General features: G+C 51.3%; 1 long non-coding RNA gene across 2 annotated transcripts in view; it reads left to right on the top strand.

Annotated features, from left to right (window-relative positions):
* LOC121018696 (uncharacterized) overlaps positions 1–14,854 on the top strand; it is a 17,021-nt gene extending 2,167 nt beyond the window's left edge. Inside the window, exon 3 of one of the 2 annotated variants that reach the window (XR_005785292.1) lies at positions 14,815–14,854. This is a non-coding gene — a long non-coding RNA (uncharacterized LOC121018696). Of the gene's footprint in view, positions 1–3,089; positions 3,476–14,814 lie in introns of those variants that run through there. The other variant, XR_005785293.1, reaches the window with a different exon arrangement.
* Positions 14,855–16,861: the final 2,007 nt, after the last annotated feature.

The following is a 16,861-nucleotide window of genomic DNA, read 5'->3' as shown; positions in this document are numbered from 1 at the left end:
TAAAAAAAAAAAAAAAAAAAGAAAATGAAAATAAAGTAACTTGTGCAGGAATGTTCCTGGTAGCATCATTCCCAATCGCCAAAGGCGGGAAAACAACCCATATATCCATCAACTGACGGGGCCAGGTGGAGGGAAAGAATGGAGATATCTGGGGAGTGAGGTCCAGACAGTTCACCTGCTCTGGAGGGGTTACAGAGAGCCCAGGGGGGACCTCGTGAAGCTCTCCCAGGCCACTGGAGGATATAGACTCACCTCCAGGGTAGTCAGGGCCGGGATGGGGGAGGCAGGGGGCTGTAGGAGTCGGGAACAGTTACCCGACCCAGCCTGGGGTTCAGAAAGGCTTCCTGGAGGAGGAGGAGAACGATAAAGAACAGTGTGATAGGAAAAGGGAACAGGCAGTGTGGGAGGGGGGGCATTGGTTTTCTGGGCCCAGAGGAGGAAGAGAGAGCCCAGAGTTTCTAAAGCGGAGATGAACCTTGACATTGCTGATTGAAACCCTGCCCGGACTCCCTGATGCCCTCCGGCGGGGGAAAGGCCATACCCTTGAGCAGCTTAGCATCTGTTCGTTCCCTGCACACATTCCCTGAGCACCTGCTCTGTGCCCCACCCTGTGCCGGTGATGCAGGGGACACTGGTGACGGGGACAGGCCCAGCCCTGCCCCACCCCAGTGGGGGAGACAGACATAAACCAAATCATTGCCCAAGTGATAGCTATTAGCTCCTAGCACCTGAGAGGCCAGGCAGGGTTAACCCAGCCCCCAGGGGCTTCTCAGCGTCTGGGATTCCCAAAGGGCCATTTCGCGATTTTTGCAGAATACTGCCTCTACTGTTTATATTTTTAACGTGTTCTTTCAACCAACGTGGTTTTTTTTTTCTTCTTCTTAATTCCTTAAATGGGTTCCCGTGGGGCTCGCTGAGGCTCCTCGGAAGCACCAAGGGTCCTGACATCACAGGTGTGACAGGCTTGTTACTTTTTTTTTTTTTTCCCTAACCTGCATTAAAATAAAGGCCTGATCATGAAAATAAGTCACCTGGAAATGATCTCAAATGCTACTTTGGGGGCCTCTGGCCTGGTTTTGGGGGACTGGGGGGTGAACTCCCTGAGGGAAGTCGGTTGTAAGCTAAAACTCGAAGATGAATAGAGTTTGCGCGACAAGGGAGGACGGGAGGAGCAGGGGCAAAGGCCCGGAGGCAGCCGCGGCGGGGCAAGAAGGCAACCAGGGCTGCTGGCATGTCCGGAGGAACTGGGCAGCTTTGGGGGTATAGCATGGATTTGGGGGCTGAGCCCAAAGGCGATCCGCGCTCATCGAAGGGCTTGCTGCCAGCCTCGTTTTGCCACATGTGTCTTCTGTCACGCCTTTCTGAACGTGGGAGAGGCAGGGAAAGACACTGTGTCCCTCGATCCCCACAAACGCTGCGGCACAGAGCTACAGAACAAAGACATCCTCTTCTAGAACCCCAGGGTAGGGGCGCCTGGGTGGCTCAGTCAGTGAAGCGTCCCACTCTTGATCTCGGCTCTGCTCACGGTCTCTCGGTTTGTGAGCTGCAGCCCTGTACTGGGCTCTGTGCTGATAATGCCGAGCCTGCTTGGGATTCGCTCCCTCTGCCCCTCCCCTGCTTTTCTCTCCCTCTCTTTTTGTCTCTCAAAATAAATAAATACACTTAAAAAACAAAAGGGCAAGCATCACTCTCACGGGCCTTACGATGTCTGAGTGTTTCTCCTCCCGCTCCTGCCTCTCTGCCTTCGCCATGAGAACGTGCCTGGGCTAGCTTGCCGGACGGATGTGAGGGAGAGGTAGAGAAGAACTGAGTCATCCCAGCTGAAGTCACTCCAGACCAGCCAGCCTCTAGCTACCCTGCCAGAGGATGACAGACCCATGAGTGAGCCCAGCCAAGGTCAGCCGAGCCTGGTCCAGATTAGCAGAAACCGTCCGGATGACCCAAACACACGTGGGGAAACAACATGGCTGTTGTTTTCAGCCACCACATTTTGAGACGGTTTGTTACGCAGCTGTAGCTGACGGATGCAAAGGACAGACTAAGAACTGAGATAAATGTGTGGGCGTCCCCACCACCTAGTACTTTCGGATTTGTTGAATGACCAAGGCAATCCAGAATTCTCTCTTTCCTTCTAATTTCCCCTTCAAACTTTTACTCCTATATCCGGATCTCATCTTGCTTCTAATAGTACAATATATATCCCCCTTCTAGGGATGCTGGATTAACCCCTTAAGAAAGAAACAATGTTTGGGGCACCTGGGTGGCTCAGTCGGTTATGTGTCTGACTTTGGCTCAGATCACGATCTCACAGTTTGTGAGTTCGAACCCTGCTCTCTGTGCTGAGAGTGCAGAACCTGCTTCAGATCCTCTCTCTCCCTCTGTCTCTGCCCCTCCCTCGCTCCCTCTCTCAAAAATAAATAAATAAACATTTTTAAAAAAGAGAGAGAGAGAGAGACAATGGTCGAAGAATGACAGCTTTGGAGTTTGTGCTATGTATTAGCTGGGAGCTATCACCAATTAAGTAAAGAAACAATGGTCTTAATTTAATTTTATTTTTTTAAGTTCATTTATTTACTTTGAGAGAGAGAGAGAGAGGGGGAGAGGGAGAGAGAGCATCCAAAGCAGGCTCCGTGCCATCAGCAGGGAGCCCAATGTGGGGCTCGAACCCATAAACCGTGAGATCACAATGGTCTTAATTTTAATCAAAACAATTTGTTTTAATGTTTATTTTTGAGAGAGACAGAGTGCGAATGGGGGGAGTGGGGGGTGGCAGAGAGAAAGAGAGACACAGAATCCGAAGCAGGCTCCAGGCTCTGAGCTGTCAGCACAGAGCCCGATGCAGGACTCGAACCCATGTGCTGTGAGATCATAACCTGAGCTGAAGTCAAACGCTTAAACCACTGAGCCACCCAGGTGCCCCATGATGGGCTTAGTTTTAAAGGGATTGATGATCTCGTTGAATTTTGGGAAAAGAGGTGATAGGTACTGATGGAAGGGAGGGAAGCACTGACCTCAGTAGCCCGTGTCGCCTGCACTAAGGTGGCTTTGACCCACGTGTCCCTGGTTGCATCTTTCTTCTTTTCTGGAAGGCTCTCCGGGAAACCGCAAGGACTTTGGCAAGGAGGGGAGGGTCTCTGTGAACCTGGATCCTTCCGCCTGGAAAAGGAACGTCGTAGGTGTGCTCAGAGACGGCACCCACTTGGATTTCGAGGAGCTGTACTTTGGGACTGTCCAGCCGGAGGTGAACGGAGGTGGTGTGTCGGAGCCTGGGCCCAGCTGTCAGATCTGGGCTGGTGCTGCACGTGCTTAGGAAAGATCATTCTGCAAGTGCTGGCCATTCACCATCATCGAACAAAACAGCAAACGGAACAAAATCCGCGCCCCACCCCCCAAAAGGGTGTAAGGAGAGGGAGCTCGAATGACCCACAACAGCCCTCCCCCTGCCACCTTAATAAAAGATATTTATGGCGGCTTCTTTCCGCGGCCAGTCTGGTGTTGCAGAGGGCGGGGCTCTGGAATGAGGCCTCTGTGTGGGTTTGTATCCCGCCTCTGCCACCTACTGGCTGTGTGCCTCGGGCAAGTCAGTTTCCTCTCTGTGCCTCAGTTTCCTCATCTGTAACAATCCGCCTGTCAGGAGGGAATGGATGTGAGGGGGCTCTGAACGGTACCTGGAACTTTTGTATCATTATTCCTGTTAGGTAGGAGGCACAGGGACCAGGATAAGCCTGGCCCCCGGCCCCAAGGAACAATCAGAGATGCATATTGAGGAATTAGTTACACAGCAAGTGATTTGACTACTATTCAGACCCTTCCCCATCTCTGGCCCTACTAACGGAGTCCAGGCCGCTGTCACCTCCCATATGGCCAGTTGCAAGCAGGAGAGGGGGCAGAGAGGGAGAGAGAGAGAGAGAGACAGAATCCGAAGCAGGCTCCAGGCTCTGAGCTGTCAGCACAGAGCCCAGCGTGGGGCTCGAACCCACAAACCCTGAGATCACGACCTGAGCCGAGGTCGGACGCTTAACTGACTGAGCCCCCCGGGGCGCCCCGTCCCGTTTGCCTTTTTGAAAGGGCTGCGGCGGCTGGTGTGGGACCATGTTGTCCAGGGGGTGAGGGAGAGGGAGAAAGACGGGGAGAAAGATGAAGCGGGAACCTCAAAAGGAGGGAAGGGGAGGGAAGGAGAACGGGGTGGCTGGAAGCCGGGGTTGGAAGGGTGTGGGCACAGAAGGCGGAGAAAATGCCAGGCTGGTGCTCTGGGAATGAATGAGCTGCAAGGACATCCCGCCCGACTGACAGTCAGTTTGCGCAGGGAAGTATGGGGAGGGTCGACAGGTGGCGGGCAGGTGGGGGCGCAGTGCGGGAGGCAACAGTCCTCCTTTGAGCCCAGCGGCCACCAGAGCCACCTAGAGAAAGCCCTGTGCCTGTGTGAGGTCTGTGATCTCTCTGGTTCAGGTCGAACCTGTTGGGCTGGCTGTGTGGGTTCTTCCCGAGAAGGCAGATGGCTGGGGTTAGGCCAGGTGTGCATTCCAGAGGGGTCTGAGGGTGCTGGAAGGAAGCGATTCAAAAGTGAGACGCGGTGGGGCGCCTGGGTGGCGCAGTCGGTTAAGCGTCCGACTTCAGCCAGGTCACGATCTCGCGGTCCGTGAGTTCGAGCCCCGCGTCAGGCTCTGGGCTGATGGCTCGGAGCCTGGAGCCTGTTTCTGATTCTGTGTCTCCCTCTCTCTCTGCCCCTCGCCCATTCATGCTCTGTCTCTCTCTGTCCCAAAAATAAATAAACGTTGAAAAAAAAATTTATAAAAAAAAAAAAAAAGTGAGACGCGGAGAGTAGCCAAGTGAAGATGGGGGAAGAAAGGGTGGTGGAGAGGAGACACCGGCGGTCAGAGTGGACCCCTTCCCTCCTTCTGGAGCGCGTCCTGCCGTGTGGCTTCCCCGGGGGCTTCCCCTGGCACGGTTTTCCTTCCGCTTCTCCGGTGCCCCCTTTTCAGTGTCCTCACGGATTGACTCCTCTTGCAACATCTGACCTGCTCTCCCAAGGGCGGGTCGGCCTCCCCTTGTACGGTGCCTTCTCCGAGGGTTCGGTGACCACAGATAACCTTGATCCCAGGGTGAGGAGCACGGTCCCAGCCTGTCGGAAAGAGCAGGTGGTCTGCACGCGGGTGGCAAGCGGTGGCAGGTAGGAGGCCGAGCAGCGGGCCACCCATCCCCCAGAGAGAGACTCTGCTCGTTGCAGGTTTGACCCCTGAGCTGCACGCTCGCTCGGGTCACCTGGGGGGAGCTTTAAAACACACCAACGCCCAGGTCAGTGCCTGCTCAGTTAATTCACCGTCTCCGGGCACGAGACTCGGACTGTGGCACCTTGCCACTGTGCCATTCCGTGTGGGGTCGTTCGTGCAAAGTTTGGTCACACCAGGGGAGAAGCTGTTGGAAGGTGGTGATTTTGAGCCCCCGCTCCAGAGTCTCCTTCTCCGCAATTACGTAGAATCAACCTTGGGATAGCTCCCGTCATCACCCAGCATATTATTATTATTATTATTATTATTATTATTATTATTATTATTTCTTTAATGTTTATTTGTTTTTGAGAGAGAGAGAGAGAGAGAGACAGAGCGTGAGCAGGGGAGGGGCAGAGAGAGAGGGAGGCACAGAATCGGAAGCAGCCATCAGCCCAGAGCCCGACGCGGGGCTCGAACTCATGGACCGTGACTGTGCCACCCAGGCGCCCCTAAAAAAATTTTTTTTAACGTTTATTTATTTTTTGAGAAAGGGAGAGAGACAGAGTGTGAGCAGGGGAGGGGCAGAGAGAGAGGGAGATACAGAATCCGAAGCGGGCTCCAGGCTCCACATGGTCAGCACAGAGCCCGACGTGGGGCTTGAACTCACACACTGTGAGATCATGACCTGGGGCCAAGTCAGATGCTTAACCGACTGAGCCACCCAGGCGCCCCTAATTCCTCGAATTGTAGAGTTGTAATTGTGTGATACGATCTATGGAAAATATTATTTCATTTAATACTTTAAAAGCTGGAGTGCCTAGCTGACTGAGTCAGTAGAACCGGCAATTCTTGAGCTCAGGGTTGTGAGTTCAAGCCCTACCTCGGATGTAGAGATTACTTACAAAATAAAATCTTAAAAAAGAAAAAAGTGGGGCGCCTGGGTGGCTCAGTTGGTTAAGCGTCCGACTCTTGGTTTCAGCTCAGGTCATGATCTCATGGTTTCATGAGTTCGAACCTTGCATCGGGTTCTGCACTGACTGCAGATTCTCAGTCTCCCTCTCTCTCTGCCCCTCCCCTACTCACACTGTCTCTGTCTCTCTCAAAATAAATAAATAAACTTAAAAAAAAAGTTAATTTTAACTTAGATTTTATTTTTATTTACTCAATGTTAATTTCAATAGTAACAAAGCTTAATCCAACTGCTAAATGTTAGGTTCAATTTAACTGGCACGTTTTCATTTCATTTCAATCAATAATTTCAATTGAAATGTAATCAATGCACGTAAATTAATACAGGTGAATTTAATTTTGAGGGTACAACCTAATGTCATTTTAATTAATAAGTTTCATTTGTTAATAGGTTTTCACTTAATACAGTTTTCATGTAATTGTAGTTAATAAGTTTGAATCATAAGTAACACACTTTAATTAATACATTTTCATTTAATTAGTACACTGTATTGAAATTTATTTAAGAAATTTTTTTAATGTTTTATTTATTCCTGAGAGACAGACAGAGTGCGAGCCGGGGAGAGGCAGAGACAGAGGGAGACACAGGATCCAAAGCAGGCTCCAGGCTCCGAGCGGTCAGCCCAGAGCCCGACGCAGGGTTCGAACTCACAAACCGTGAGATCGTGACCTGAGCTGAAGTCAGACGCTTAACTGACCGAGCCATCCAGGTGCCCCCATTTTACTTAAAATCTAAAAACTTGGGGGGTGCCTGGGTGGCCCGGTCGGTTAAGCGTCCCACTTCAGCTCATGTCACGATCTCGCGGTCCGTGAGTTCGAGCCCCGCGTCGGGCTCTGGGCTGACGGCTCGGAGCCTGGAGCCTGCTTCGGATCCTGTGTCTCCCTCCCTCTGCCCTTCCCTGCTTGTTCTCTCTCTCTCAAAAATAAATAAACTTAAAAAAATTTTTTTAAAAGAAGGAGTTGGGCTTATGGGGCACCTGAGTGGCTCAGTAGGTTAAGTGTCTGACTCTTGGTTTCGGCTCAGGTCGTGATCTCACAGTTTCACGAGTTCGAGCCCCTCACTGGGATTCTCTCTCTCTCTGCCCCTCCCCCGACTCGCGCCGTCTCTGTCTCTCTTAAGATACATAAATAAACTTCAAACACAAAAACAAAAAAAGAGTTGGGTTTCCATGTTCTTTCCCTGTGAATCTGGGAAGGTTGGGGACTATAGCAGAAGCGATTTGTTATTCATTGAATCACGTCTCCCCACCCACATTTCTATGTTGACACCTCAACCCTCAACCCCTCAGAACATAACCTTACTTGGAATCAAGTCGTTGTGGTTAAGTGAGTTAAGATGAGGTTATTTTGGAGCAGGGTGGGCCTTCAATCCAACATGATGGGTGTCCTTATGAAAGGCAGGTATCTGGACACAAACACGCACAAAGGGAGAATATTCTGTGACGATTAGGGCAGAGCTCAGGGTGACGGAAGCGAAGCAAAGAACACCAGAAATGTCCAGGAAACCAGCAGAAGCTGGGAGAGAAACAGGGACCGATTATCCCTTCCTCCTGAGGGTGCCCCTACCAACACCTCGATCTACCCTATCAAAACCTGGATCTTGGGCTTCCACCCTCCAGAATTTATAAGGGGAGACAATAAATCAATGTTCGCGGTTTAGGCCACACTTTGTAAGCTTAAGCCCAGCAAACTAATGCGTGGCTCCGTGTGACTTTTGAGGAACGGTCACAGAGGGGGCAATATGATATTTGTTTAGCTCTCTCGGGACTTGGTCTTTGGAGCTCTGAGCCACCATGTAAGGGACCTCGGTGCCCTGAGGCCGCCAGCTTGGGAAGAAGCGAGACGGCCTGGAGAGGAGGTGCGAGGTCCTGGCCAGCCCCCCATCAGCCACCAGAGAGCAAGTGACCACGCCTTTGACCCGACTCCAGGCCAACCCCCATCTGACCTTGATGGCACTGAGAGGTCCTGAGCCTGAATCCACTCAACCCCGCCCGCCCCCCAGCCTTGTGAACAAAGGGAATGACTGTCAACCTTCAGGCCCCTGTTGGAGGGCAGTTTTGTTTGGCAGCAGTAAATAATCGGAACACGAGTGAACTCCCTTCGCCTTTTACACCTCAACTCAAATACCCCTCGCTGAGCAAACCTTTGTTTCTTTTCTTGACATCTTATTTTTTGAGAGACACAGAGAGAGACACAGCATGAGCAGTGGGGGTGGGGGGGGGGCCAGAGAGCAAGAGGGAGACACAGAATCGGAAGCAGGTCCCAGGCTCCGAGCTGTGAGCACAGAGCCCGACGCGGGGCTCGAACTCACGGACTGTGAGACCACGCTCTGAGCCGAAGTTGGACGCTCAACCGACTGAGCCCCCCGGGCGCCCCAAGAAAAGCTTTCTTAACCCTCAGGCCCGACCAGATTCTCCAGGCACACCCTGTCATGGGCCCTCAGTTTCCCCTTCGTAGCACTTGTCACCATCCTGCTCCGCTGTGTAATGATTTGTTTGTTTAATGTCTGTCTCCCCCGTGGACCGCGTGGGCAGAGGCCGACAGACCCAGTTATACGCAACTCCGGGACCTGGCTCGTTGGTTCCAAATGTGTCCCAAAGTCTGCCATCTGTTCCCCACGTCCTGCCAGCAGTGTGCCCATCTCTGTGGTGGGCGCTGTTGTGCATTCACCCGATGGCTTGGCTCGAAAGTTCTGGAATCGGCTTTGATTCATCACATTTTCTCTTCTCGGCAAAGCCTCTGCCTTCAAAGCCCATCCTCCCCCAAGAAGTTACACACGGAACTACCACAGGACCCAGCGATTCCACTCCTGGGCACACGCCCAAAAGGACGAGCACAGGTATGGGAACAAAAACTTGCGCGTGAATGTTCACAGGTTATTCATCCCGGCGGGAAGGGTAGAAACAACCCATGGGTTTGAAGATTCATCGGTGTTGGAGCCTGGTATCAGAACTTCACGGGGGGGGCCCCCCCCTAAACAGACGAGAGTGACAACAGCAGGCCCTGTTCTTGGATGAGAGGAGACGATAGACCTTGATAGAATGTTCGCTGGCGGGCACCCTACGTAGTCGTCTTTGAAATTCCAGGGCCCGGCACAGCGGGGACTGGAGATACTCAGGATATGACGGCTGAGGGCGGTGAAGTCCAGAGAGGGGTGCATGAGCCTATAAATGACTTAACCTCGGAATATTCACGTATCGGAACTCCTTGTGGGAGCCGAGCATCTCACAGGCTGCCCCGGGGAGTGCCGAGTGAATCCGGGGCCACCACAGCCGTGGACAAGGAAAAGGATGTTTGAGGTGTTGGCGTGGGTTCGAATTTGACTTTGGAAATCACTTCTGTTCGCACAGGCAGGGGGCTGGAGAGGAGTGGGCCTGAGTTAGAAGAGCAGAAAACTGGGTGCTTTTTTTTTTCCTATTTTTTTCATGTTTATTATTTTTGAGAGAGAGAGAGAGAGAGAGAGAGAGAGAGAGAGGGACAGAACTTGAGCAGGGGAGGGGGAGAGAGAGAGAGAGACAGAGAGAGGGAGACCCAGAATCCAAAGCAGGCTCCAGGCCCTGAGCTGTCAGCACAGAGCCCGACGCGGGGCTCGAACCCACGAACCGGGAGATCAGGACCTGAGCCAAAGTCGGACGCTTAGCTGACTGAGCCACCCAGGCGTCCCCAAAAACTGGCTTCTAAACCGAGCTCTGTTCTTGGGCAGCTCAGGCTTAACTCAGTAGGCCTGGGGTGTCCACCCTGCGCATTGCAAAGGAAGGTTTAGCCCCCGTCCTTGGTCCCTAGGAAGTAAAACCTTTAAGCCCTCAGCCTATCTGGCCTGAACAAGACTGTTTTTGTTTACCTGGGGCCTCGGCCCACTCAGTAGCAGCGTGACCTCCGGAGGGGCTGGAGACACAGGCACAAAATAAAAACCCTGGGCGCTAAGGCTCAGATGAACTTCCCTGGTTGGCACCCGCTCGTGGACATACGCACTGGCTCCTCCGCTGGGAGAGACAATTAGAAGCTCACGCCTGGTGTCTCTCTGTGCACCTTTTACCTTGGCTGATGTTAACTCTCTCCTTTCTCCGAACAGATGGTAACCATGGGTACGAGAGCCTTGCCGAGTTCTGGGCATCCTTCCAGCAGATCATTAAACCTGGTTGCTTTAACTGGGGACCCCCGAAGTTCAGTCCGGTGCTTAACATGCCGTGGCATCCCTCCCCAGGCATGCCTGCCTGCCCCCCGCTCCTCCCCATCTCCGTGCCGTATGAGAAAGCCCAGTACCTTCTGGAATCTCTCATTCCCCCTACCCCAAGGGAGGAGGAAAAAGGTAAAAAAACGCATTTACATTCAGGACTCAACCCTGATTCTTATTTTATTACTTTTTTTAACATTTACTTATGAGAGACAGAGAAGGAGTGGGAGAGGGGCAGAGAGAGAGGGAGACACAGAACCCGGAGCAGGCTCCGGGCTCCGAGCCGTCAGCCCAGAGCCCGACGCGGGGCTCGAACCCATGAACCGTGAGATCATGACCTGAGCTGAAGTCGGACACAACCGAGCCGCCCAGATGCCCCCAAAATATTTTTTAATTTTTAAAACATTTTCTTAATGTTGTTTTAATATTTTAAAATATGTTTAATATTATAAAATATTTTAATATTAAAAGTTTTTAAACTTTATTTATTTTGAGAGAGAGCCCAAGCACGCGTGCAAGCAGGGGAGGGGCAGAGGGAGAGGGAGAGAGAATCCCAAGCAGACTCCAGGCTCTGAGCTGTCAGCACAGAGCCTGATGTGGGGTTCAAAGTCAACGAAACTGAGCCGAAGTCAGGCGCTTATGACTGAGCCCCCCAGGCGCCCCAGTCCACAAATATTTACTGAACACCCTTGGTGGTAAAAAGGTTGGGTTTATTCCCACGTTGTCTCTTCCTAGCTGTGTAGACTTGAGGAAATTCTTTAACCTCTGAGCCGGTTTCCTCATCCGGAAACTAGGGATAATAATAAATCCCCGTCTCATCAGAATGCTGTGAGGAGTGAGTTAATACAAGTCCAGCTGGGTAAATCTTTTCTATTTATATTATACATTATAACTAGGGTGACCAGCTGTCCCAATTTGCTTGGCCTTAAGGAGTTTCCAGGAACGTGGGGTTTTTCAATGCTAAAATCGGGAAAGTTCTGGGCACATTGGGATGAGTTGGCCATCCTGATATAATTATATGTGAGCAATATATGATCAATAATAGTATTTATTGTTATAGATGATAATGTCTTACAAAGTACTATGGGGAATAGGTTGCTGAGGCCAGATCATGCTTTCAAGGAGCAGATAGTCTGGGAATAGACACAAAAGAATTACAAAAATAACAAAAGATATTTAATAACACATGATACAGGGAGGCGCCTGGGCGACTCAGTCGGTTAACAGTCCAACTTCGGCTCAGGTCATGATCTCCCGGTTCGTGGGTTCGGGCCCCGCGTCGGGCTCTGTGCTGACAGCTCAGAGCCTGGTGCCTGCTCCGGATGCTGCATCTCCCTCTCTCTCTCTCTCTCTGCCCCTTTCCCACTCATGCTCTGTCTATTTCCTTTTTTTTTTTTTTTTTTGAGCCAGAGACATAGCGTTCCGTTTCTGTAGATTTGGATTTTCGTGGCTAAATATTAAGAAGCAGGCTGCTTGCTCGCTTTTGTTTGTTCGTTTGTTTTTTTTCTTGGTATCAGGGTTGTTCAAGTCCGAATTTCACCCAGAAACATTTCGCCACCGTCTCCAGATCCTGTATTTCAGGGTAAGGGAATGCCAGTCGTCTTTATCAGGCAACGGTCACCCCGCTGATTCATTCATTCCATAAGAGTGAATGTGTGCTGGGTTCAGAGTGCAGGGCTGAGTCGATGGGGGGACTGGCACCCTGCTCTTGGAAGGGTCTAACGGAGCACCCCCAAACCTGAGTAGATTGTTGGTTCAAAAATAGTAATCCTCCAAGTGCGTTTGCCAGTCTGCTAGCGGCCACATCACCGGAGAGCTCATTAGAAATGCAAATTCTCTGGGGCCTGGCTGGCTCAGTCAGCTGAGCATCTGACTTCAGCTCAGGTCATGATCTCACGGTTCGTGGGTTCAAGCCCCGCGTCGGGCTCTGGGCTGACAGCTCGGAGCCTGGAGCCTGCTTCCGGTTCTGTGTCTCCCTCTCTGTCTCTGCCCCTCCCCTGCTCGCGCGTTCTTTCTGTCTCTCAAAAATGAATACACATTTTTAAAAATGCAAATTCTCAGGGCGCCTGGGGGGGCTCGGTCGGCTAAGTGAGCTGTCGTCTCCCTTGTCCAGCTCCCCCTCCTTCCCAAATCTCTTGGCCCCTTCACGGAAAAGCTTATCGCTGGGTTGAGCATAAAGCAGATGCTCAGTGCTGCTTAAGGGAAGTAGGAATGGCTTGTTCTCGAATCATTTTAGCAATTAAGTCTTACTTCCTGTAAGCAGATTCCCAGCGGCCAGGGCCCTGTCTCCTGATCTGCTTGTCTGCCTGGCTCAGGTGAGGGACACAGCGACGGCCTCAGTGTTTCTTACTATTTGCCAACTAATGAAAAGAACGAATGCTTTTAAAACGGTTCCTAGGGTTTAATGTTTTTTTTAATGCTTATTTTATTTTTGCGAGAGAGAGAGAGAGAGAGAGAGAGGGAGAGAGAGAGTAGAGTTAGCAGGAGAGGGGCAGAGAGAGAGGGAGACACAGGCTCCAGGCTCTGACCGTGAGATCATGACCTGAGCTGACGCTGGACGCTTAACTGACTGAGCTACACAGGCACCGCTGTTCCTAGGGTTTAAATCTCCCTCTTTGACTGGACCGCCACTTCCTGAGACCAGTGTCTCATTTTCCTTTTTTTTTTTTTAATGTTTGTTTTTCTGAGATAGCGCAAGTGGGGGAGGGGCAGAGAGTGATGGGGACAGAGGACCCCAAGTAGGCTCCACGATGACAGCAGCAAGCCTGATGCAGGGCTCGAACTCCCGAACCATGAGATCCTGACCTATGCCGAAGTTGGGATCTCAACCAACCGAGCCACCCAGGCACCCCGCCACTTCTTCTCCTTCTCCTCCTCCTCCTTCTCCTCCTCCTTCTTCTTTTTTTGTATCTCCCTCAGAGAACAGCACTCAGGAGGCTTTCAAGGTTTGAGATGGGACGGAAGTACCTGAATTGTTTCAGAGTCCTATGGGCTTGCTTCTCCAATTATACTCTTATTTTTCTTAACATTTTTGTTTTTAATATGGAGTAGATGCTTAAAAATCAAATACACACATTTATAACATATGTCTCTATAAACATATACAGGGGCACCTGGGTGGCTCCGTCGGTTGAGCGTCCGACTTCGGCTCAGGTCATGATCTCGCGGTTTGTGAGTTCGAGCCCCGCGCTGACAGCTCAGAGCCTGGAGCCTGCTTCAGATTCCATGTCTCCCTGTCTCTCAATAGTAAATAAATGTTAAAAAAATTTTTTTTTTAAAAATATACATAGAATAGGAACAAAATGAGCAGCTGTGGTCCCACCACCCAACTTAAGAAAGAAAAACTTCCATTTCGTCTACGGTTTCCTTGCGGACCCTTCTTCTCGTTCCCTCCCATCCTACTTGGCTGAACTTTGTGTTTACCTTGCCCTCATTAAAAAAAAAATCTACAGGGGCGCCTGGGTGGCGCAGTCGGTTAAGCGTCCGACTTCAGCCAGGTCACGATCTCGCGGTCCGTGAGTTCGAGCCCCGCGTCGGGCTCTGGGCTGATGGCTCAGAGCCTGGAGCCTGTTTCCGATTCTGTGTCTCCCCCTCCCCCGTTCATGCTCTGTCTCTCTCTGTCCCAAAAAAAAAAAAAAAAAAAATCTACAATACATTTGTGTCCCCCAACTGTATATTGTTTCGTTCTGCCTGTCTTGAAGTAAATGAAAACACATCTGTACTATTGCAACTGAAATTGACTGATTTTTCCGCCTGTAGAATATTCCACCGAGCAAATAGATCGTAATTTATCCAGTATCCTGTAGATGAGGATCCTAGATTTACGGGAGAGTTGGAAGGATATACAACCTCCATATACCCCCCCACCCAGTGTTCTCTGACGTCAGCATCTTACATCATCACAGCACCTTTGTCAAAACCGTGAAATCAACATTGATACGCTACTACTAACTAAATCCCACTACTACTAACTAACCACCACTACTACTAACTAAATGTCTTTGTTGGCATTTCCGTAGTTTTTCCACTGGCGTCCTTTTTCTGTTCTAGGATCATCTAATCCAGGCTTATGGAGGCCTGTGAAGGCATCGCTGCTCAGGACTATTCCCGTACACACCTTGTGTAAACGAGTAAGTTTCTCTACGGTGAATCCCTGGCTTTGCCGGGACAGGGGATACATTACATCTTCAATTGCATTCAAGAAGTCAAATGTGTTCTCCAATGTGAGTGCACCACTCACCGGGATTGTAGGGGTTCCCCTTGCTCCACTGGATAGAAAAATTAAAAACTTTGCCCTGCTGGTTGACAGGACACGACATCTGTGGTTGTAATTTGCATTCCCTTGTTATTGTGGTTAGGCCTGTTTACATAGGTTTCCTCTGGGGTGACTCGTCTCTTCATATCTTTTATTCATTTTTTTTTTTAATTTTTTTTTTCAACGTTTATTTATTTTTGGGACAGAGAGAGACAGAGCATGAACGGGGGAGGGGCAGAGAGAGAGGGAGACACAGAATCGGAAACAGGCTCCAGGCTCTGAGCCATCAGCCCAGAGCCCGACGCGGGGCTCGACCTCACAGACCGCGAGATCGTGACCTGGCTGAAGTCGGACGCTTAACCGACTGCGCCACCCAGGCGCCCCACTTTTATTCATTTTTTAACCGGGCCGCTGCTTTAATTTGCAGTCCTTGAAAATAATTTGTGAATGCTAATTCTTTGGGTTATACGTTACAAGTCTCTTCTTGGTCCGTGAAGTGTTCGGTGTTTGTCAAAGGACGGGAAGATAGCAACGTATTCTGGAGTTTAAATCCTGTTGTTTAAACTCTCACGCACCCTGTGGCCGGGGTTCTTATCTCCCCCATCAAGGGGAGAGATCACACTGCTGAAACTCAGTATTGTTTAATGTTTGCTAAATAGATGAAAAAAAATCTCTCCTAATTTGAAAGCAGGTGTTTAATTCCTGTCGTTGCATAACTTACACGGTTCTGCGTGATCTGGCCCTAGTTTACATTTCCCTTTATTCACCCAGATCCGTCCACACCAGTCTCTGCTTTTCTTCAAATGGATCTACATCTTTCCTGTCTCAGGGCCCTTGCACTTGGCTCTTCCCCCAGATAATTCTTATAGATCCCTTCCTCATTTCCTTCTGGTCTTTGCTCAGGGTAAGTTCACCAGCGACACCTTCACCGGCCGGTATGGGCTAGTGTCCTCTGACGCTTCGTATCCTCTTTCCTTAATTTTTTCCTTCAAGTATAACCACGTTGCATTCTAAACGGATTTGCCTGTCCCCCACTGGAGGTATGCTGTTCAGTACCGGGACCCCTAGCTGCCTGTGGCTGCCCTTGAAACATGGCTGATGTGGATTGAGGGGTCCAGACTTCTTTCAAGAGTCCCCCCCTCCCCCCCAAAAAAGTAACTTATCTCACCACTAAAATCTTTGTATTTTTGTATTCACTCCATGTTGAAACAACATTTGGGGCTAACTTGTATTATCAAAATTCATTTCGCATTTTTGTATTCTGGGTCATTTGGACAGCGCTCCTGCAGGAGGTAAATTACAGCGGGGATGTTTGACTCGGACACCGCGGTTCTCTCAGAACACAACAGAGGCTCAATAAATACTGGCTGCATGAAGGAATCCAGAAATAGAATGCCAGTCTTTTTCTCCTCCTCTCTGTTCTGTCTACCCCAGGGATCAATTTCTAAAATCAACAAAGCTTTACTGGGGTAATTTACACGGAAGTCACTCGCCGTAAGCGTTCAAGCCAAAGATTGTTAGTGAATTCGCCACCTAGCGCAACCATCGCTGTAACTCGACTTGCTGAATCCTTCCATCACCCCAATCACACCCCGCTCGTGCTCATGCACAGTCGTGCCCCCTCCCCACCCCCAGGCACCGCGCAGCTACTCTGTCTCCATAGACGTTCAATGCTCACTTTCTAAGATAAGACCTCCCCGGCTCCGTCGTTCCGGGGTCCAAACGCCTTGAACAGTCAGCACCCTGGGCCACCGCTCTCCTCCCGTCTCCGTTCCTCCATCCACGCGGCTCAGCACGGAGCCAGACCCACAGACGGCTCGGCGCCAACACAAGGAAGGGCAGCCCCGCACCTTCCGAAGCCCCGGAGGGGCAGGTCTCCGTGGCTTCCGCGCGCGCCTCGGCGGCCTCGGGGACACGCGGGGCTGCCTCGCTGGGCCCCACGACCCTGCCAGGGCGGGCCCCGCTCTCGCAGCACCCATCGCGGGACACCGAAGCTCGGAGCGGCCCCAGGGAGCCGGGAGTCCCCCGCCGCCGCGTTCTAACGCCGCCCTGCGGGGACAATGGCCCGGGGCCGCGGGGCTCTCGGCCTCTGTAAGCGGCTACTGGGGGGCCGGCCCCTCCCCCCCGCGGCCCCTTCCCGGGCTCCGCCTTCACGCCCTCCCGCCCTCAACGGCCCTCCTCGCAAAATGGCGACCAACCGCCTCCTTTCCCGCCCGCCGCGGGTCCCTTGACCGCGCCAGGCCCCGCCCCCCC

This window comes from Herpailurus yagouaroundi, unplaced genomic scaffold (assembly GCF_014898765.1).
Source record: "Herpailurus yagouaroundi ecotype Mexico unplaced genomic scaffold, PumYag 220, whole genome shotgun sequence".
Taxonomy (NCBI): domain Eukaryota; kingdom Metazoa; phylum Chordata; class Mammalia; order Carnivora; family Felidae; genus Herpailurus; species Herpailurus yagouaroundi.
This window is presented reverse-complemented; position numbering and strand designations above follow the sequence as displayed.